Here is a 22,234-nt window from a genome sequence, read left to right as displayed (position 1 = left end):
GGCAACGAGCAAGTAGGATGACGTGGATCCCAAAAAGACATGCATCCCCTGTGCAACACCAGGAGTGAATCCCACAACCAGCTCCCATCCCAAATGTCTTGTACCAGGAGCGGGCACAGCCGAGTGACCCTGGCCCTGGAGCTGGTCCTCCGCGTTGACACCAGCCCATTGCAGGCTGCACGCGTGCTGCAGGCATGCTGCCAGTGAAAGCCTTGCTTCTGATGAGCAGCGCTGTAGTTATTAAGTGAACAGGACACATCAGTCTGGCCAGGCACCTCCCGCTTCAACCATCCACAAACACTACAGATTTGGAAGTCCTGGAAGAATTTCTTCACATCCATTTTCCACATTAGTCTCCTGCTTTGGGTTCCTGAGCATCCTCCAGCGCAGGACACATCAGCTCCCAGGTCTGAGGGGGCTCAGAGGAGCTGGGCTGTCACCAGCAGCATCAGCCCTCCTGAATATGAGCAACCTCCTGCCAGGTTCTCCTGGTTGAAAATCAATGGCTGAGCTCAGAAAAGCAGGAGAAGACCTCCTCCCGAAGCATCTGCTTCCAGCCCTCGCAGCTCCCCAGCACTGTCCGCCTCTCCGAAGTGTGTCCCCACACAGCAGGAGCTGTGGAGCAGCTCCGCATCCAACCCCTGTGATAAATTAGCCAGAGATTCAGGCATTTTGGTGCAGCTGCCTCATCCTCTGCCGGCATGACAATGTGATTAATTTTGGGTGCAGATGAAGCTCATTTATCAGAGGCACGTGACAGCCACGCAGGCTGCAGGGGCGTGCAGGGAGCCCCGAGGCACGGGAGAAAGCGGGAGCGGAGGCAAAAGGCAGGAGGCAGGGTGGGAAAGTGAGGAGCCGAGCCCGGGGCATCTCCCGGGAAGGCTGTTTGCCACGTTGGCTTGCGATTAAGCATGCTGAGGGAGAAGAGCCCCGCGTGGGAAGAGAGCTTTTATCTCTGCTAACACACATGGCTGTGTCTGGGGAGCGATGTGCAACAGGAGGGGTGTAAGAGGATCAGGGAGAAGATGTCGTGAGCCAATTACTGTGCTTCAGGAGAGGCAATTCTACCACCACTGCCACTTCTCCCCCCACTGCCCCTCCTTCTTCAGGCCATTTCCCACCTTCTCTCTTTTCTGGGGACCAGCAGGTCCCATCCTGCCTGTCACCACTCTGCAGCCAGAGATGCTTGATCTTTGCTGCTGGCAGGAACATGGCCAGAGCTGCTCCTGAAGGAATTGCCTGGGAAGGCAGAGTTGTATGTTCGCTTCCCGATGTAACACGGCCCTGACACAGAAAAATCATGTGGTCAGCTCATCTACCCATTGACTAGAGTTTCTCCACGCACTGGAGCAGCGCCTGACACGGCGATGCTGCTTGCACGACACGGCTCAGCTCTCCCAAGGGCTGAGGCAGCCTGATGTGCTGGTGCAGAACAGCGTGCAAGCGTTTTGGCAGCAGCTGAGACAGCCCTTCCCTAAATTCCCACTGTGACATCGCATCCAGCGCCGGCACGTGCCCCAGGTCAAGGCCCATGCCACCGACAGCATCAGCACTACTCCTCCCCAGTTCTCTAGGCTTTCCTGGTTGGCGATGCCTTTCACTAGCAGATATCCCATTCAGAGTCACCTAGCATTAGGCACAAGCTGCCAGCTTCAGGCTGCACGTGTTCTCCATGGGAATCATTGTCCCAAGCAACTGTGTGTGCATGGAGAACATGATAGCCAAGGCAGCAGGGTCTCCCAAAGTAGACACAACCAGAGGGGACAACACACAGAAGCCCATGTCTCCCACCAGCCCACACATCCTGGCTGGGCAGGAAGGGCTCTTGGGAACGAGCAGCACCAGGGAAGGGACCTGAACAGCTCCCGGCTGAGGCTGCCAACGTCAAGAGCAAAGTGACAATGGATCAAGTGTCTCTGCATAGTTTTGGAGTGAGGAATAGTTTTTGGGGTGAGCCAATGCCATGCCAGGTGCCGACCGGTGAGATGGATGCAAAGGGAGAAGACATCAGGCCAGTCCCTCAGGCATCAGGATTTACAACCACCCATGCTGCCAGCACCAGTCAGGGAGGGGACAAGGCAGGTGACACACAGCCGGCACAGCAGCTTGCATCCCAACGCTCCTGTATGAACAGCAGCCCAGGGAACCATCAAACACCACCGCTGGGAAAGCATGGGGATGGACTGCACCAAGGAAAACCAAACAACCATCATTACAGGCATTCATTTGCCATTGTTTGCTCCTTGCCACGGTCACCCCGGGCAGTGGTGTCCCCACGCCAGAGCACCTCTGTTCCAGAGCAAGGTCATGTCAGCAGCACTCAAAACACTGACACCACCATAACACCCCTCCCTCTGACATTTTTAGGCCCCAACTAGAGAACCATTTTCTTTTAAAGAAAAGAAAACCCCTCAAGTTCAACAGGGCCATGAAACCTGGGACAACGACAATAAATCCTTGGGCACACGGCCAGTGTCAACACCTTCGGTGGGACTCAATTATCAACCCAACGGGTAGCATCAAACAGCGAAGCTGCTTTTTTGATAAATACTTTTTTTTTAAAAAGAAAACATGTCAAGAGGCCAAAGGCAAAGGCGACACAATATGCAGCAGCCCTGCTGCTTGCAAGACAATCCTGCTAATTTATCCCAGCACAGAAGCAGGACTCTTTCTGCTGGGTTAAGCGTATGGTTAGAAAACCCACAGGGACTTAGGAAGTGTGAAAACGTCAAACACAGAGTGGCATAGAGACTGGACAAAAGGGAAATTTTATGCTTCTACCCACTGGTTCCCCCAGGAGAAAACAAGCAGGGTGGCTGGTGGCAGAGCAGGTGGCCTGACAGGAACCTGTCACTGGAAAGGTTACAGGTGACGACACTAGCTTGCAGCCAGAACTGCAACCTCTGACTTTCACATTTCTTCCAGGTCCTAAATGCTCCTCTAAGCCTGGCTCCTCTGCAAAGGTCCCCAGGGAGGTTTTGCTCTTCTCCCACCCACCGCTTCACCTTCTTATCTTTCAAATGATTCCCTGAGTCCCACCCCAGAGCTGCTGTGGTGGTGGTGGCAGAGCCCTCCTGGCTTTTATTGCAATCATCACACCAATTACTCAATTGAAGTTTTCAGTTCCCATCCGTCAAAGTTTACCCAGAAAGGATCAAAGATGCCCACACAGTTTCCCTTCGCGGATTATGGAAAGGCAGCGATAAACATATCTCAGCCAATTTTCTCATGGCGGGGAAATAATTGCGCTAGCACGCGGGCCTCTGTTTGTGCTGGGGTTAAGTGCACCAGGAGCTGGCTCCTTGGCAGAGGCATGCTCAGGCTCTTACACCTGCCTGGGGAGCAGTGATGGTGCCCAGCCCTGCTGCTACTCCAGCACCACGCAATGCTTTAGCACCGGCACGCTCTCAGCAAGGAGAAAATGCTATTTCACTTACCAGAGCTGAAATCTTGCAAGGACCTGCTGGCGAGGCAAGGAACCTGGAAAGGAGGAGAGAGAGGGATGTGGTTCAGTGGGTTGGCTGTTGACAGCAGCAGGCATTTTAAGAGGGTGACAGGGCAGTGTTGGCATTGCACCAGCCCCACATGGGTGGCACGGGGCATGCTGCTCTGAGGCAGAGCTGAGCCCAGCCCCACAGGGCACTAAAATGCTCCACAAACCCCAGCCACCCCAAGCCAAAGCCTTACCATGCAGTAGAGTTTGACAGAGTCCTAGACAAGAAACCTACACATGCTACTTAATTAGCACCAGCTAATGTTCTGGACATCACCAGAGTTGCTCAGATACGGACCCTCCTGTTTGCTCTTTCAGCCACCGCATCCATGTGCACACTTGCTGCCTCTGGAGCTGGCCAGAGTGTCCCAGCACCCAGAAGGCTCCCACAAAGCAGCCTAATGGCACCAACCCTAAGAGCAAGAAAATGAACCTTCCCTGCCTGTGTCTCTCCCAGCCAGCACACTCGGACAGGGCTGTAGCACTACGAGCAGGAGGGAGGTTACCTCCACCTGCATTGCACCAGGACCATCTAAACTCATCAGGGCCACCTAAATTCACCTGTCCCTGCTCGCCAGCCTCTCCGGGTGCTTGGCTGCATGCCGCTGCACACAGTAGGAATTTGCCAAGGGATTAAGGAGCCATTCACCACTCTGGTCCCAGTATGAGCACAGAGCTGCCCCACCACCACTCCCCTCTCCCAGTGCCTCATCAGCTCCTGGAGCACGCCATGCAAATCTATGCTAAGGAGTCACAACAGCGCACATGGGAAAGCATAAATATCTGTGAAAAATCTTCCCATAAATCCAAAAGAAGGGGAATTTACAGCGCTTTCTTTGGAGATTTCTCCAGGTGTTCCCTATTAAGCCATTGTGCTCGTTTGTGTAAGTATTCCTCAGACAATAAAGTCTTCTCTGCAATCAGTTATCAGCTCTCCAAACAGGAGCAGCACCAGGCATGGGGCGTGCAAATACCTAGTCATAAAGATGAGGGACTGGCTTCTCATGTCACCAGGTCCTCAGGGAGGATGCTTTAAATCAGCCACAACCAGCAACAGGTTGTGTTTGCTGGGGGCCACGGCAGGTTCTCCGGCAGTGCCAACGTCCACGGCCCCTTCTGCACACAGGGGACCATGGTGGCTTCCTAGAGGTGGGGACAGGTTAGACCCAGAAGTCCACATAGCCAAGGGATATCCCGCAGCTTGGTCTCTGCTTGGGGAGAAGTGCCCAGCATTGCTCTGCTTCTTCAGAAAACATAAATTAAAATAAAAAATCTGTCTCAGTGTTAGACAGAAATTCAGCAGATTTCACCCTGAGCAGCTCCTGCAAGGCTGCCCAGGTTAATTGCCAGGAGAGCACATTGTATTTCAGCTATGACATTTCTTTGCATGTTTAACGTATCCTTATCATGACTTCCATGTACTTCTGTGTAGATGGGTGGGAGACAGAAGAAAATGAATAATACGTTTCCTTCCAGCATGAAATTCTGCACGTGTCCTCCGCTGAGTGCAATTACTGTGTATATGACTCCTATAGTCTGGTTAATACTGTTAAGTATATTGGAGATTAAGGGATTTGGGGCTGCAAAGTCCATTTCATCCATCCAAGCCTGTGCAAGGGAATACAAGCAGGGAAAAGGTCTTTGCAGAAACCCCCAGACTGAGCAGGATCTGTCCTGCATGTGATCGTCCCACCATGTCCCCTTGCTGCTGGGGAGCTCTCCCAGGCAGCTCTCAGCTCTGCATGGCGGGGACATGGAGGGTGACTTGGAGCTGTTGGAGCACCTGCAGCCACATCCCCAGTGCTCAGCCCTTGCCAGCAGCTCCCAAACACAGCATGCTGCTGTCCGGGATGCTCCTGACCCTACGCCAAGCACCACTGTCATGTTCCTGGAGTATTGGAGCATCGAGCCCTCCCCGGTGCGGTGTACCAGGGACGCAGTGGCCATGGTGAAGGAATTAAGCAGTCATGGAGCTGCTGCTGAGAGTGCTCTCTAGGCACCAGAAGGGCTGCTTATCTCAGAGCTGAAGAGTTTATAACAGCACTGGAAAATTTCTGCTTTGGCCAAGGCCTCTGCCTGCCACGCGGAGAGGAAAGCCACATTGCCAGCATGCCCATGGGGCTGGGCCGTGCCACCAGCCCCCAGGCCTGCTAAACCCCAGCTCCCAGGCAGGGACTTGCCCTGGGGGTGCAGGCTGATCTGGTGGGGGAAACATCCTGCCCCAGTGGCTAGAAGCAGGGTAGCAAACCATGACTTTGCATCACTCATACTCAAGAAAGCCTCAAAACCAACCCTCCTATGGAGTCAGCATCCTTCCCCAGTTCAGAGCAGGCACAGCCTGAACCGGCCACCACTCCTGCCCAGAGGGGAAACCACAGCGAGCAAGATCCTGCTCCTCCAAGCGGATGTAATATGAAGCAGAGAAGATATGGGATTGTTCTGTGAGCATAGATGAGTGAAGCAGAGCAAGGAGATGGCTTTAAGTAGTAAAAACTGCCCTTACATTATGAGCCCAGGCACAGCCTTATATATCCCCAAGCAGCAGAGAAGCCATCTCCGCTTTGATCCAGGTTTGATTTAAAATGGAGCATCTCCCTCAGCATCACCAGTGGGACAGCAGCTAAGTAACCTCATTTTCCTCTGCTTTGTCCCTTTGGCCACCCACTGTATGCCAGAGGCCCCAGAGCCATGTGCCAGAGCTGCAAACCCTGTGCTCCAGGGCCTTGTGGCCATGATGTTCTGGGCAGCATCTGGCTCCACTGTGTTCTCCTCCCCTCACTGTGCAGTCTGGCTGGGGCAGGTGGGGATGGATGCTCGGGGAGATGCTCCCTCCCCATGCTGGGGGACGGATGAGGCAGCACAAAGCCAGGGAAATGAGAACCTGCCAGGGCATAACGCCAATTCACCGCCCATTAACTCCTAGCAAATCCTCTGCTCCCCAGACTTATCTTCCTCTGCCACATCCCCTCACTTCCCCTCCTCCTCCTCCCAGGCTAATAGGCTTTTTGGACGTGGAGACAAGCTGTATAGGTACCCTTGGTTGTGCTTGGGAGCCCCTAAGCCATGGTGTCTTCAGGGAGGTCTGATGAGAGACATCCCTGGCGCCCCCCGGACACCCTCCTGGCACCTATGGGTGATGTGGCTGCCCCATGCAGCAGAGCTCATTGCTGAACGCTCACTTGCTCTTGTGGATTGAATGTCAGACTCCGAAAACTAATTTTTATGGCGTAATATATCCAGCACGAACCCACGTTGTCAGGAGATACCCCAAAGCTAACAACACATCTGGATGCGAATGATTGTTTAAACACCCCACACGGTCCTGTGCATATGGGATAGATTTACTGTCACTTCTTGTAAAATTAGGAGGGATAAAATCAAACAGCTGAGTAGCAATATCTGCTGGGCAGGCAGGGAGCAATCACCAGCGCAGCTCAAGGGCTTTGGCTAAAAAGGGAGCTCCGGAATAAACACCAGTGAAGCTCACCATGAGGCATCTTTGCTTACAGCTCCTGTCTGAATAGCGAATTTGACCTGCAAGCCCTCCTGACCCGTGGCAGCCCAGCAGAGCACCAGCTGAGTTTTGAATCAGCAATTTCTGAAATCATCCAGATTTCAGTGGTCCTTCACTGCAGTGCAGGCAGGGCAGGCAGGTCAGGAGGGGCAGGCAGCTCCTATGCCCATGAGTGCTGCCCAGCGTGGGCAGACGAGCTGCCCTGGGAGGTTCAGTGACGTTCCTCAGATTAACAATGGATGAAAACCACTGACAGTGGGGCACAGGGCGAGCCCTCGCCGCTCATCCCAGGCTGCCCTCCTGGTTGAGGCAGCTCACTGCACTGCCGGCTGCGCCGGAATTCAGCAGCTGTCTGCAACACAGAGGCAACAACAACTCTGCAACCGCCTGAGAAACCACTCCTGATCATTCGATACCCCACAGTTCCTCTAGCAAGACCCGAGTCGTCTGCTCCCCACCTTGTTTCCCAGGAGCTAAGTCCATGGGCTTGCAGCTCTGGCTTTTCAGAGGAGAAAGTTCACCTCTTCAGAAGAGAGTACATATTTTACATGACAAATTGAGCTCAATCCAAACCTGTTTTCCACCAGAAACTGTTTGCACAGAAAATCTGTGTCTAGCCCTTACCATTAAGAAGTGCAGTTTCCTATATGAGGAAGGGTTTTGGAATAGCAGAGCATTCGTCAAGGCAGCAGATAAATGTTGGACCAGAGTTAGTGGCTGGAGGCTGAATCTAAGCTCGTTCAGACTAAAAATAAGGCACAATCATTGGGCAGTCACAAGTCCTATTGGAGCTGCTAAGTTTCTCCAAAAGAGGTGCTACAAGGTTGCTCACAAGCAACTTCCAGAAGTCAGAAGTGTCCCCATAGGAGCCTGGGGACACCAGCAGTGGAGGAGCTGCTTTCCACCAGAACCACAGAGGGGGATGGCAGAGCTGGAACAGGATGCTTGGGGTTGGCATGTCCACTATGGTCTCAGCTATGGCACCAACCTTCACCACCAGCCTTTGCTCCAGCTTAGCAGGTCGCATCCATCTCTGGCAGTGCTGAGGCTTGTGAGATAGGAGAGTAAAAGTGTTCCTAAGTGTATCTAACCCGCCTATGAGAGCTCATAGTAGCATTGTCTGCAGCTTGGGTTTGCTGCAGCACAGGGTTACAGCACTGGTGGACAAGGGAAGAGTGACTGAAGTCACCTACCAGGACTTGTGCAAAGTGTTTGACACTGTCCCACACGACGTCCTTGTCTCTAAATTGGAGAGGCGTGGATTTGATGGATGGACTACTTGGTGGGTAAAGAACTGGCTGGATGGTCACACTCAAAGAGTTGTGGTCAGTGGCTCGATGTCCAAGTGGAGAGCAGTGACGAGTGGCGTCCTCAGGGTTTGGGGCTGGGACCGGCACTTTGCTGGTGACATGGACAGTGGGGTTGAGTGCACCCTCAGCAAGTTCAGCAACAACATCAACACCGAGCTGTGTGGTGGGGTGACACGCTGGAGGGAAGGGATCCATCCAGAGGGACCTGGACAGGCTGGAGAGGTGGGACGTGCAAACCTCATGGAGTTCAGCAAGGCCAAGGGCAAGGTCCTGCCCATGGGTCGGGGCAATCCCAAGCACAATCCAGGCTGGGCCATGAGTGGATTGAGAGCAGCCCCGGGGAGAAGGACTTGGGGGATTAGTGGATGGAAAACTGACTGTGAGCCAGCAATGTGTGCTGGCAGCCCAGAAAGCCAACGGTACCCTGGGCTGCACCCAGAGCAGTGTGGGCAGCAGGTACAGGGAGGGGATTCTCCTCCTCTACTCTGCTCTCGTGAGACCCTCCTGCAGTGCTGGGTCCAGCTCTGGGGGCACCAACATCAGAAGGACACAGACCTGCTCGAGTGGGTCCAGAGGAGGCCACAAAGATGATCAGGGGCTGGAGCACCTCCCTTATGGGGACAGGCTGAGAGAGTTGGGGTGTTCAGCTGGCAAAGAAAAGGCTCCAGGGAGACCTTAGAGCGGCCTTCCAGTACTTAAAGGGGGCTACAGGAAAGGTGGGGAGGGACTCTTTATCCGGGAGTGTAGGGATGAAGGGTAATGGTTTTAAACTGACAGAGGGGAGATTTAGATTAGATCTAAGGAAGGAGTCTATCACTGTGGGGGTGAGGCCCTGGCACAGGATGCCCAGAGGAGCTGTGGCTGCTCCCTCCCTGGCAGTGTTCAAGGCCAGGCTGGACGGGGCTTTGGGCAACCTGGGCTGGTGGAAGGTGTCCCTGCCCATGGCAGGGGGGTGGAACTGGATGATCTTTAAGGTCCTTTCCAACCCATTCCAGTCTGTGATTCTGTGATCTTCCAGTCCTCCTCAAATGCCCCTTCATTGCAGCTCACACGTTTTATCTTTAAAAACCACAACAGGCAGGGTTAAAAAAAAACATGACAAACAATCTAAGGAAAAGAATACAACAGACCTTGAAACCCTGTCCTACATTTGAAAGGGAGGGATGGAGGCAAGGCAAGAAAGCCAATGTAAAGCCTCATTACCATCAGAAATCCTCTCTCCCTGCCCTTACCTCCCCACTCATTTCCATATCACAGGGGACACAATACCTTTCTTCTCTTGAAAAACGTCCCATTTTTGCAAAGACGGCTGTCCCCACTCCCAGCACTGGCTTACCAAGATGGGGAACAAAAGCTGGGCTCACACCTGCCCTGGCAGGCGGTGCTGGCGTCTGAGTCTCTAGGCCCTTATCAGCCTCTCAGGAGCAGTTTTTATCATTATTATTATTAGTCTACTTTATCTTTTTTTTCCTTAGCTTCAAGATCCTTTAGTCAGTCAAATTATACTCAGAGTAGCAGAAGCGGCAGAAAATAAAGCATTATAAGGGGTTCAGGAAGTTATTTTCATCTCAAGAAGCGTGTAAGAAAGGTTGACAAGTCTTTATTCTGCTCTTACGGGATAATCTGTAGGTTCCCAGCTGATATGGGGGAAAAAATTAAAAGCATCAGAAGAAATTACAGGAAGAAGTAAAACCCAGGTCTCTGCATAAATTGAAGTAATATGCACCCTGGTTGACAGCTGAAGGCACCAGAGACTGAAATGTCAGCACAGGGAAGGAAAGGGGTGGCTGCAGGGACCAGGAAAGGCCGGGGAGAGGGTGGTGGGTGCAGAGCAGGAGGGTCACTCAGCCCCTCTAGCTGGTCTTTTCTCCCGCTAAGTGGGCCTGTCACATCTTTCCAGTCCAAAGCATCATTGACACAGCAGGCGGAGGAGGGAGGGAGGGAAAGCAAAGCAGCTCACATCTCGATGGGCATCTCCCATACTGCCCCAGGTCATTGGATTCATCCTGCTTCTGTCTGGCTCCTCCAATAAAAGCTATAAGCATCAAGTCACGCATGGCAAAATTTTTCTGCAAAGACTTTGGGCTCTCACATTTACGTGCATAGTGTGAGGCCCCGGGGAGTTCCCAGCAGCCGCCTGGCAAGCACCAAACACAGGGCCAAGAGCAGGGTTAGGGTGCCAAGAAGGGGCCCAGGACCGCAAGGCACTGTGCAGGGGGGAGACAAGAGGGGGAACCATCAACTCCTCTCCACGCCACCAGCCTGCGGGGGTTAGAGATGGATGCACGCAGTGCTGGATGGTGAAGGGATGTGGAGGGGGCTGCAGGCAGGCACAAGGCAGCGGGGTCCTGAGCAGCACAAAAAAGTACACAAAGGCATTTGTGGTGCAAGGCAGCACTGAGGGCAGGGGAATAGGTCCCCCTCTTCCTGATCAGGGTGTGGGGGTCCAAGGCAGCCCCCTCCCGAATGAGGCAGGGCAGCCAGCCCCGCGCCTCTCCGGCTGTTCAGCGGCTGAGCCGCGCGGTGCCGAGGCGGTGCTGTCACCAGTGATTGATGGCACGGTTCAGGAGGAAATAAATTCCCAGGCTTTCGCAAGAGGTGAACTGGGGGGTGTATCCATCTTAAAGATACTTAATGAATGTGCCACAGCCCGCGGAGTGGCAGCAGATACATCTCTGCAGCCAGCACTCCCCACGCTGTTCCTTGCGAGGTTCAGGCACAATTTAACAGCTTCTTATTGATTTTATTTATGTTCCCCAGGCCCTGGCAGTGTCTATATTGCCCCAGTCCAACAAGAGCCCCATAGTCACAGCGGGGACCTGCACTTGCTTTTCCTTTCCTGCTCATCGCTTGCCCACCCTGGAAGAGTCAATGCAAAATTACCTTTCCCAGGGCAACTGTGGGGACAAAACATGGTGTTTGGCCAGAAAATATGCAGTTTGGGGCTTCCTGAAACATACTGGCTTCTTGAAACATGTGGGCTTCAGCTCAGCTCTTGAGGCCAAGAAAGAGGATGATGCAGGATTACTAGAGCAATGGTGAGCACCAGCACGGCACTGGGGCAAACACTGGTGCCACCCACACTGCACCAGCACCAGGCTCTGGGCTGCATCTTTGGAACTCAAAGCAAAATAGAATAAGGACCTTACAAAAGACACCCTTGCAAGACAGACTTTGGAAAATCTTAGTTTTTATGTAGCATAGCAGACCTTCAATTTCAAGGCAAGAAAAATAGCAATCAGCAGTTCTGGTGCATGGCTTGGCTTTGTTTTTCCCTCTTTTCTTAGGGGAAAAAAAAACAGAAAGAAAAGCAGCAAAGAACAGCAGAGACCTAGCTGACCTTTCTGGCTAAGAGACCTTGTCTGAATCACTGGATGGTAACAATGAATGAAATGCCAGTGCCCTGCCTTATAAATAGCAGCTTCCTCTTGGGGTGAAATGCCAGCTTTCGAATGTGGAAATGCCACCAAGAAAATGTCACCCTCCCCAAGGTGTGAAATACCAGCCTGCTCACCGATGGGGAGACGGGCAGGCTAATGCCTGCTGCCAGGTCCCCAGTCTCCTCCCATCAGGGTCTTCTCCAAATCTCACCAAAGGCAACGGCATGAAGGGGACAGGTCTTCAATGTGGGACAGCCAGAGCATCAGTCCTCCAGCGTTATCTTTAGCATCACAGCAGCGAGCAGCTCAGGAAAGCTGCCTTTGGGATTTGGGGAGCTTTCTTCCCTTTTCCAGCGACTATGAGATTTGTCCATGTGGCCAGTGAACCAAAGAAATCGCATTTAAAGGACTGGTTCAGATCAAGCCAAAACAGTTATTTCCAGTTTTCCCAGCTAAACAGGAAAACAATTGAGCATAAGAAGATTTTGCCATCTAAAGAGTTTATCACAACCTGAACTCCTAGTTCTTAGTGAGCATTGTTGTTGCTGGGTTTAATCCTATTTATTCAACATGGGAAATGATCCAACATACTGTCCTTGTGTGAAGAAACACTTCACATGAAGCTGGTTATATTTGCAACATCTTCTCCAACCTTCTTGGGGCCAAACTGGGTAAAAGTTTGGCTTAATCCAAACCCACATTTTTCAGCAGCTCAACCTTCCTTTTCTCCCCACTCAGCATCCTCCTGCCCCCTCTCCCACGGTGCCAAAGCCCAGACACCAAACCCACACCGGGTCAGGGCAGCAGAGCAGGAGGGACAACTCCCCCCTTAGGGACCAGCAGCACCCCCAGGACCATCACTGGGAGCTGTACAGCTGCGTAAATGTAACCAAACCTTTCTACCTGATAAAATTATGTCAGGAAATGAATGAAGTTGCTTTTTTGTTATATGAGAATTGGAGCTGTTCTCTTTCCCCACACCCACACCTTTTTTTTTTCCCCCGCAAATGTGTGAAATAATTTTACCACCCTTTTTTTTTCTTTTGGTTACTCCTCCTCCCCTCAGATCTCGCCCTTCCTGGCATTTGAAAATAGCTCATGAAACGGAGGAGGAAGGGGAAATGTGTGGGGATGCAAGATGGAAGGGGAGAAAGGGAAAAATACAAGAAGAGTGAAAATAGATGTTTTTCAAAGCAAATCAGGAATGGCTGATTGCTTCAACTCCAGCACCCGTTCTAGGAAGGATCTACTAATCTGGCAAGCTTTGGAATGCTCTTTGCATCTGGTCATTTGCTAGGCAACACCTAGGAGGAAAGTGGCATGGTCATGCCTGCCTACACCTGCCTGTACCTTTATGTGCAGGCAGTCATCTCCAGCCAGGCACTGCACAGCAAGGCAACGCGACCTGCCAGGGAACCCAGATATCATTTATGATTAGAGCTGGTTGGGAACCCTCTGACTAAATGGGTTTTCTCCTTGCATGACATTTATGGCAAGAACTGAAACGGTTGAAAAAAACACGTCAGATTTGATAACCTTCCGACGGGGCAAAGGCACGACTGTGGGCTGCAGCTCTGCCTGGCAGCTGCTGGGGCCCATGGGACCCAACCGACACGGCAAGGGGAAGGGTCTGAGCTGCCTCCGGAGCTCAGCTCTGGCTTAGAGGGGCTGGGGTTTGAAGGGCTGCTTTCACCAGCCGGCGCCAGGCTGGTAACCAGGCTGCTCCCAGCTTGCTGGCGAGTGCAAGCCATTAGTGCTGGAGGCAGCTCCGGATGGTGGTTTTGTGACTGATCCCTCTCCCTGTGAGCGGGAGATCTCCACAGGAAACGTTTTTAATGCATCAGCCTCCATGTGCATCACGTCCAGGGCTTTCCCCCATGTGCTTCTCTGTAATAGATTTAATCCTTGACCTGGAGTGATGCTGCCCTCCCAGAGGTCCCTGGGGAATCAGACTCCCAGTTCCTCCCCAGCTTTCCTGCCAGGGAAGTGCAGCTGGGGGGGGTGGCAGCCCCAGCAGCAGTGCAGCCTTGACGCCCTGTTGCGGTACAGATCATCTCCACCTCAGCAGCAGTGGGGCTGCCAGCACAGGAGGGGGGATGTTCACAGCCAGGGGAGAAAGCCGCACAATCATCCCCTCCCACATCCTGGACAAGGGGGGTGCAGAGACACGCCCTCTCCCCAGCACTCGCACTTGACAGACAGATTTAAGGCCTTTGGCCACAAAGCTGTGTGCCTGTGCCCCAACTCTTCACACTTTCCTGAGGTCTCTCCTGTTTGGGTTGGCAACCACCTGGGCATCCCTCATCTCCTTTTTGATATCTCCTTTCTCCCTGCATAGCACTTTCCACCTCCCTCCTGCTCCTGTCCTTTGGTCACTGGTTCTGGGGCAAAGGGATCTCTTCCAGCTTTTTTCTTTAAAAAAACCTCAACAACCTAATTCATTGAGAAGCAACCATTTCATGTCTGACCTAGAAGGGACTTGGGGATTTAAGTTAGCGGCAGCAGAGAGGAATCCACAGCTGAAGCAGCAGTGGGAGGGCTCGCAGCAGCAGGCTTTGCCAGTGTGGCTGCTGTCAGAGCCCCAGGGAGCGATCCCCCGAGGAGCATGTCTCCCTGGGAATGCATGGATCCAGTGCCAAGTCCAAAGGATGCTTCCCACCCCAATCAGGAGCACGGCAAGCGCTCTTTGCCTTGAAAGCAGCGGGAGCCAAGAAGGGAACTGCATCTCATCCTCTACCACACCAGTGCCTGAAAGCGCCGGGAAAGCTGGGCTGGGCTGAGCCTCGCAGCAGTGGCGGCACACCGGGAGAGTCTGGCTGCTCTGGGCCAGGTTCACGCCAAGCAAGAGCATCCCCACACACCCCAAGAGTGAAGGTTGGGGGGCTCTGCCACTGCATGCACGTCCCTTGGGAGCTCAGCTGGGATGAGTTGACCAAGCCCCACAGGCAGCAATACCCCAGACCAACACACAGCAAAGGGCATCTGCAAGGACCATCTTGAGATTGTGGTGAGATATTGAACATTTCTCCAGCTGAATGCCCGAGTCCAGCAATCCAATTCTTTCCTTGGGAGAGGCCACCCTGCAACGCTCCCTCTTCCCACCCTCCCACAGGGACACTCACTTTTTCCAGCTGAGCTGAGGAACAAAAAAGTCATCACCCACTCCAAGTAGGTGGGTTGGCAATGGCCAAGAAAAAGATGCTCTATGTTTGGCGACAGTCCATGGAGCTAACTCAGCAAAGCCAGATGATAGGCAGCGAAGCCACCCTTTCCAATAATAGCACTGCGCGGCATGCAGATCACTCTTACTCAAGAGATCTCCAAGGGCTTAGTGCGAACTTCATAATAACCTCGTTTCCAGCACACAGGAATGCTGCTTGCAAAGCTAATCATTTTCTAGTGCATCTTCATTAGCCTTTAAACACTCCGCTTCTGGCTTCCTGCGTCTCCACAGCTGCTGGAGGCCCCAGGCCTGATCCTGCTCCCTTGCACAGTAGTGTAAAAGTGTAAAAAATCCACAGCTGAAAGCACATTGCTGGCTGTTACACCAGTGTCCAAGCATGCTCTTGGATGCTCACTGACACATCACTCCCTTCACCTCTGAGCTGACAACAGGCCTGCAAGACCCCCAGCCCACCCTGCCAATGTAACCTGGGTCTGACACAGTTCCTCCTCCACAACCCCACTTTTTAGCTCCAGCAACCTGCAGAGGTCTGTAGCTCTCGAGGTCAGCAGAAATCCCTTCTCTCCTGAGCTCACATGAGACATTTCAACTACCAAGTCTCAGAATAAGAGGCAGCACCTTCCCCCTGCACCTCCCTTCATGCCCCAGACCAAGTGGCAAACGCTCTGAAATACACCTTAACCCTCTCTTGCAGAAGAGTCTCTTTCCAGAGTAGCAAAATTATTTTATTACAGGAAAAGTCCAAGCACTGTGCCAAAAGCCCTTCCGAAGCCATGTGCAAATAGTCACACGTTAACAGCCAGCAAACTCCTCTCATTGGCAGGCAGCAGAGCAGGGCAGAGTGATGCGGGCTTCAACTGGAAACATCAGCTCTGCCCAAGGCATGGCCAGCACCACGCTCTCCATCAGTCCTGAGCCCCACATCCTCCTCTCTGCTCCCCAGGACCTGCTAGTGGGGTCCCTTCATGTTCTACCCTGCTCTGAGGCTGTTCACAGGGGCAGCTCTCCCCAGCCCACGCTCCCCTGCACCCATGTGGAAGCATCAAAAAACTCCCCAGGTTTTAACAGAGTCTCACGAGTGTTTTAGCTTGGCTGAACCAGCTTTTTCCCAGGAAAGCAAGTTTTAATGGACATTTTCCAGCCAGCTGGAAAGGAGCACAGCATCTGTCAGCACTTGCACTGCTCAGGTGTTGCCCGGAGGTCTAGACCAGAGCCAGCAAAAGCGTAAACGAGCATCTACCCTGGCTGAGAGGTCACCAGCTGCAAAGCTGGCGGTTCAGCCTTACAAAGACAAGCTGAGGAAGACGTGGGGTTTCCATACTCTGTAGGTTCCAGCACAGGAAGAGCCCTGCCACATCTCTCATTTGGGATGTAACACGGTGGGGAAACATGGCAACCCTCGGTGAGCCCAGCTTTCCCACCACCACTGGGGTTGGATGCAGGGCTGATTAGAGGGATTAAAGCCCAGCTCAGCAGCTGGCAGCAGGAGGGATGTGCTGGCAGGGGCCGGGCTCACCAGCCTGCAGGACGCCACGGGGAGATCTTGAAAGGCAAGAAGATCTGAGCGGGTGCACAGCCATCCGGCTCCTTCTCTAACGAGGGACAGGAGCAACCTGCGGTTAGCAAAGAGCTCCCAGATGAAAGCGGCTCCATCCCCAGGATCTTGTTATTATTTCACAGGTGCTTCTCACATACCTTTTCTTTATTGTTATTTTTCTAAGGTCTCTCGTTGCTCTAGATAAACGGTGTCTCTCTGGCTGCAGGCAGCAGGCGGCAGGGAAGGCAAGGCAGTTCCCAGGAGCTGCAGCCTCGGCTGCCCACAGCCCTGGCAGGGCCAGACACTGCCTGAACACATGTACTCCGCCTCTGGGAATGCTCAAACGTACCAAGCAGTAGGGTCTGGCAGCAAATACCCCGGACGAGATCTCAGCCCACCTCCCCAGCCTCTTCCACTCCTCACTGGCAGGATGGGCTTTGCAATGGCTGGCTTCTCTGGGAATTGCTGAGAAATCTCAGCATGAAAAGCACCAGCAAGAGCAAACTGTCTATGACCCAGCCTTCACCTCTGCCTCCAGGCACGATTGCCGTAAGACAATTTGAAATCCAAGCTGAGGAGATCTTGCTCAGCCCAACCCAAATCTGGCAGGGAAAAAAAAAAATCTTTCCTCCTTGAAAAGCTAAAGCTACTAAATGGCAGCCAGCCACAGCTCTTTCTTTCTTTGCAAAGCAGCCCTGACCAGAACAGTTTCAGCTGGAGTCGCTGGGCAAAGGGACTGTACAGGAATGGGTGGTTCCCTTGTAAACTGGGGCACCCAATCAGGTCCTTGGCCTCTTCCAAACCCCTACCGAGCTTTTGCAGGGTTAGCACAACAATGGGATGTCAAGGGAAGGCAGCAAGGGGGAAAGGTAAAGGATTCAAAATAGATTCCAGTTCTGTTTCAACTATTGTAAAATAAAAGGTCCTGCAGCAACCATCACTGTACCAAAAAGCACTCCTGCCTCTCTGGCCATAAGGCAGCTGAACAGCAGATGCATTTTTCATTAAAAGACTTGTTAATATTGCAGGTTCCTGTTGCAGACCTGCTTTCCCAGCTCTGGCTGATTGCGGGAGAGCCACTTCTTCCCTCTCGCTCACCCAGCAGAGAGTGGCTTCACTCCCCTAGCCCTAAGCATCCCCTTCTGCAGATTGTGTCCCTCCCTTGACGTCTGCAGGAGCATCTCCATCCCCCATCAGCACCCCCCTGCACACACTCAACGCCGCTATCAGTGGGTAGCAAGAAAGCTCCAAGTCCAGTGCAGCCGCTCCAGACAGGACAAGTGGTATTGTGCCACCAACCTGGTGAGCGAAGGTAAATAAGAAAGAAGTTATCTGGCAATTAAAAGAAAGGCGAGAGCAGTCCCAACTGCACAAGCCCAGCGGCTGGTAGTAAAGAGAACTCATTTCCCCCTAATGAGAGACGACTACACTTCGTTAACTCAAACTTTCTCATTAATCACCTTTGCATTGTCTCTGTCTGCTTCATTGCTGTCAGGCCATGATAATATACGAAGAACGTTCATTTATCCCCCAACATCCCACTCAGTAAAGATATACAGTGCTGTGGAAATGGATTTACCCTGACATGCAGCTCCCAGCACAATAATGCTAATTTAGACATGCTGTTGAGTCAAACCCTTCTTTCTTCCCTCTCCTTTTATTTTATTTTAAAGCCAGCAGGTGCTGGGCTCAGCAATTAGAAGTGGCAGGCAGAACATCACAGGATCAAGGGAAGGCTTCTCTCCCTGCCTGCTCCCCTGCCCACGATGCCCAGCCTGAGCTGCTCCCCCTGGGTCCCTACCCTGGGTGCTGGCATCCAGCGAGGGGCTGCACTGGAGCACCCAGTCCTGCTGGCACCTGCTTGTGGCATTTTGGGGCTCCAAAAAGCAGCACAGGAGCCACCGACATGCAGGAACATCTTGGCAGCATGGTCCCAATGCAGGCGATAGCCTCTCTCGGTTCCACCCGTGTTGGCTTTGCTGTCCCTCATGTTTCCCAAACATGCTGTATTTTATTGAAATCGTATGCAAAATGCTGCCGCTGCCTCCCACGCAGCTGTTGATTTTGCAGCAGGGCTCTGTTTGTTTGAGATTTGCTCTTGCAAAGAGGGGAGGAGGGAGCGGCAGGCAGCTCTGCGAAGGGGTACGTGGCCGGAACCTGTCATTTTTAAAAAAATTAAAGGAATTGGAATGAATTCATTTTTAATTGATTAACAGGGACTTCAGTACTGACAGATGCAGAATGCAGAGGAGAAGAAAAAAAGGAAAAAATCCCTGGTTGTTGGACACGTCTCTTCTGGTAGAAAAGCTTTTTTAGGAGATTAAAAAAATCACGTTCGGATGACTTTGGAAGAAGGCAGTGAGAAGCAGCCAGAGCTGGCTGGAGCCCGGCAGGGCGCCCGGGCGGTGCCACCCCCACGGGTGCTGCGGCGAGTGTAGCCTCCAGCCCACTCGCCCGTGGTCCTCCAGCCCAGCCTGCCCGTCCCGGGAGGACATGCCCTGCCATCAACAGAGTGGCGCCGGAGAGAGCCGCCCGCAAGAGTCCCCAGGGTTTGCCAGCTTGCTGGGAAAGGAAATATCAAACCTGTCTGGAAATCCAACAGCAGAGTCGGAACAGAAGGAAGAAAAGAAACGATGGGAAACCAAAACCTAAGCTGACACCCTTTGTAATTGAAAACATCCAGTACAGAGAATCATCACCCCCAGTGGAGGTTGCTCGGGGGACAACACTTTCTCATCATCCCTTGAGGCTGCAGCAGCATGCAATGGAAATCCAAAGCGACTCCAACACCGGAGCAGCTTCCCCAGCCACTGCTGGCCATCAGAGAGGGCCTGAGATGAGATGGACACTGCTCTCCGGCTGCAGGTTTCTGGTGACAAGCTCCAAGGCATGCAGATGAAGCGTGCGTAATTAAAAAGCCTCTTTGCTGGGGACGTGAAGGACATCGAGCTCCTGCCGGGGGGAGCGGTGCGGCAGCAGTGGTGAGGCTAACAACTTCTTGTGCAAAAAGACCCCTACTGCTGAAAGAAATCTTTCCTGCAGCTACCAAAAAACCTCTGATGGAGCCCAAACCTCATGTTTCAGCCTTATGATGCTGTCCCCTCTGCCACCCAGCTGGCTGCAATGAGCAAGAACCCCAGAAACCTCCCAGAGCAGACACCAACTAGGCACGGATGAAAACCCAGACAAAAGAAACCTGAGGATGCAGATTTCATGGCTCGCTAATACCTCATTTGAAAACATATATATTATCCTGAACATTAATGGAAGCCAGGTAAAAAACCCTGAAATAATAATAGTTGTTAAAATTGGAAATGGAATGCTGTTTCTCTGCTCATCATTGCAGTGATCTCTTGCTGATCTCCAGGCTGAAGCCATACTTTAAATATATTCACATGCACACATCAGGCACTGTGGAAGCAGGACCTCTGGCAATTCACACTTCCATCAATTAAAAATCCACACAGGAATCAGCCACACAGGAATCAGGAGTCACAGGCAGCAGAAAGCATTTGCAGTATGGCTAGAAAGGCCAAGGCAGGTAGAAACAGAAAGTGAGGAAGGAGGGGAGCAGGCACAGGGTGGATGCTTGCACCTCTGGAGGCTCCCCCGCCCCAGTCTCACCAGTCTGGGGCAGGCGCCTCCAGAGCAGAGCAATGTGGCACCCCTAGAGCACACAGGGCATGAACAGGGCCCTCCCGAAGGCTTCCCAAGCCCACAAAGGAAAAGGATGGGAGCTTTTACACGTGACATGGGATTTTTCACCCTGACCCACCAGTGACATGCACCTGGAGGGTTCGCTGCCTGGCTGGACCCGAACACAAGGAGCTGGCTGCAAGGGAGGGGGGCTCACAGCCACCGTCCCCAAGCCACCACCACAGCTCCATCCCCATGCACCCACAGCCACGGCTGTGATGTGGGTGAGGATGGAGGACACACCACCGGCACCCACGGGAGCTGGCGCCTTGTCCTGCCTACCCAGCTCCGTCCCAGGCAAGACAGTGGAATTAAGTGCAAGTTATAATTAAGACTGGATGTTTGAAGAGAAACATAATCTCCGTTCCGTGGGATTCGCCGGCACAACAGTAATTAACGTCTCATTAACATTCGCCTAATTAAGCAGTTTATGAAAGTGGATAGATTTGCATACTGCTCCACTTCAGCTTCAGTGCATCCAGCTATATCTAGGCACAGAGTTAACCCTTCCAGTACATTCCCAACTTCCTGCAAGACTTCCCAGCCTTTCCCTGCAAGGCCATGGGCTGCCGTGACTGCGCATCTCACTGCATGGTGCTACCCAAAGCCAGCTAAAGTGTCTTGTCTCCATTGCATCTTTTCCAGACAAACCCATCCTGAACCTTTCAAACTTTCTCTGTTGGTTATCTGTTTTTAAAACCCTCAGCTGGTTTCAATGCTTTCCTCTGGATTCTCAACACATTCATCAGAGAAGCAAAAAAGACTTGTAAGAGTTTCCGAAGATGGGGAGAAATGTCTCCAAAAACATATCATGCTATACCCATTTTCAAATGTTCTTTAATGTTTAAAAACAACAACTTGAAGATTAAAGATTCCAAAACAAAATTCCAAACACCAGCTTAAAAGCAGGATGCAACAAGATGTCTCAGCAGCTTCCAAAAAAGTTTTGACATGAGGACTACATCCCCTGTCTAAATTTTAGAGTCTTCCCCTCGTCGGGAGGAAAGGAAAACCAGCAAGCACAGTGACAACCCCCAGGCCCCCAGCTGATGTCCCATCCCTCCTGGGGACAGCAGGGACCAGAGCGACCATTCCCAGACAGACCCTGGAGCTGCGAGAGATGCATAATGCAGCCCATCAAATAAGACGCATCCCACACACAGCCCCTCAGCGATAAGTCACTTGAAGTGCTGGACATAACATTTTCCACTGTTAATACCAGCTTTCTCTTCTGGTGTTGGATTAGTAAAGCCGCTGCATCCATCATGTGCTTAAAAAGACCATGTGCAAACTTACCTCCCCCTCCTGGCATCTCCTGGGAGGGGCAAATGAGCTCTCTAGTTAGTGGTTAATGCTTGGAGACAAGATGCAACTTTGCAGCAAATACAGTGGGAGAGAAAAATTCATGACACAGCCTTTCATTGAAAATCAATAAAGCCCAGACCTGCCTGTGATATACACACTCAATTTATTCCCTGCTTGGCTTGCTGCATCTTCACCACTGGCCCTCTCAGATCAGTGCAGGTCCTTGCTGGAGGATGCGGTGCCCCTGGTCACCTCTGCGCTCTGGGTCATGGCACCAATGCCAACAGAGCCACATTAGCATGGGATTATCACCTCCCTGAGCCTGGCAGTCCCAGGCTGGTGGCCCAGTGCCCCTGTCCACAGCAAGCCATACTCCCATGGCTGTGATCCAGCACCCACAGCATCCCTCCCCACAGCGTGGCCGGGAGCAGGAGCCCAGCCATGTCCTCATGTGGCAAAGGCAATTTCAAAGTTTTCTTCCATCACACAACAGGTGCCTACAGATACAGTAAAGTGCTGTGCTGGGCTCCACAGTGGAAACACTCCTGATTAGCACTTGAAACACCTCTGTCCTGAAAGCATGTCTTAATTTTCCCCTTGCCTAAAACCTTCCTGGAAGTGGTGATGGACCGAGCCATCCTCCTGAGACAAGCTGGGGCATGCTCCAGCCCTGCCTGAGCCTGACCCACAGGACACCCATCACTTGTCCTGTCCTACCTGCTCCAAGTGGGGATTTGAGACCCCTGTGTGGCACCCAAAATCACTGCAGATTTAGGCATTAAACTTTAACTGTTTTGGCTTGATCTGAACCAGTC

At 52.4% G+C, this 22,234-nt stretch overlaps 1 protein-coding gene across 2 annotated transcripts in view; it reads right to left on the bottom strand.

Annotated features, from left to right (window-relative positions):
• The window catches only part of LINGO1 (leucine rich repeat and Ig domain containing 1), a 148,539-nt gene that overhangs the window by 108,425 nt on the left and 17,880 nt on the right, over positions 1 to 22,234 (bottom strand). Inside the window, exon 2 of one of the 2 annotated variants that reach the window (XM_026856291.1) lies at positions 3,438 to 3,480. The exons of the other annotated variant lie outside the window; for it this stretch is intronic. The gene's annotated coding sequence lies outside the window, so the exon portion shown is untranslated. The remainder of the gene's footprint in view (positions 1 to 3,437; positions 3,481 to 22,234) is intronic. 2 annotated transcript variants of the gene reach the window in all.

This window comes from Athene cunicularia, assembly GCF_003259725.1.
Source record: "Athene cunicularia isolate RWA chromosome 10 unlocalized genomic scaffold, athCun1 chr10_part1, whole genome shotgun sequence".
Classification (NCBI taxonomy): Eukaryota; Metazoa; Chordata; class Aves; order Strigiformes; family Strigidae; genus Athene; species Athene cunicularia.
This window is presented reverse-complemented; position numbering and strand designations above follow the sequence as displayed.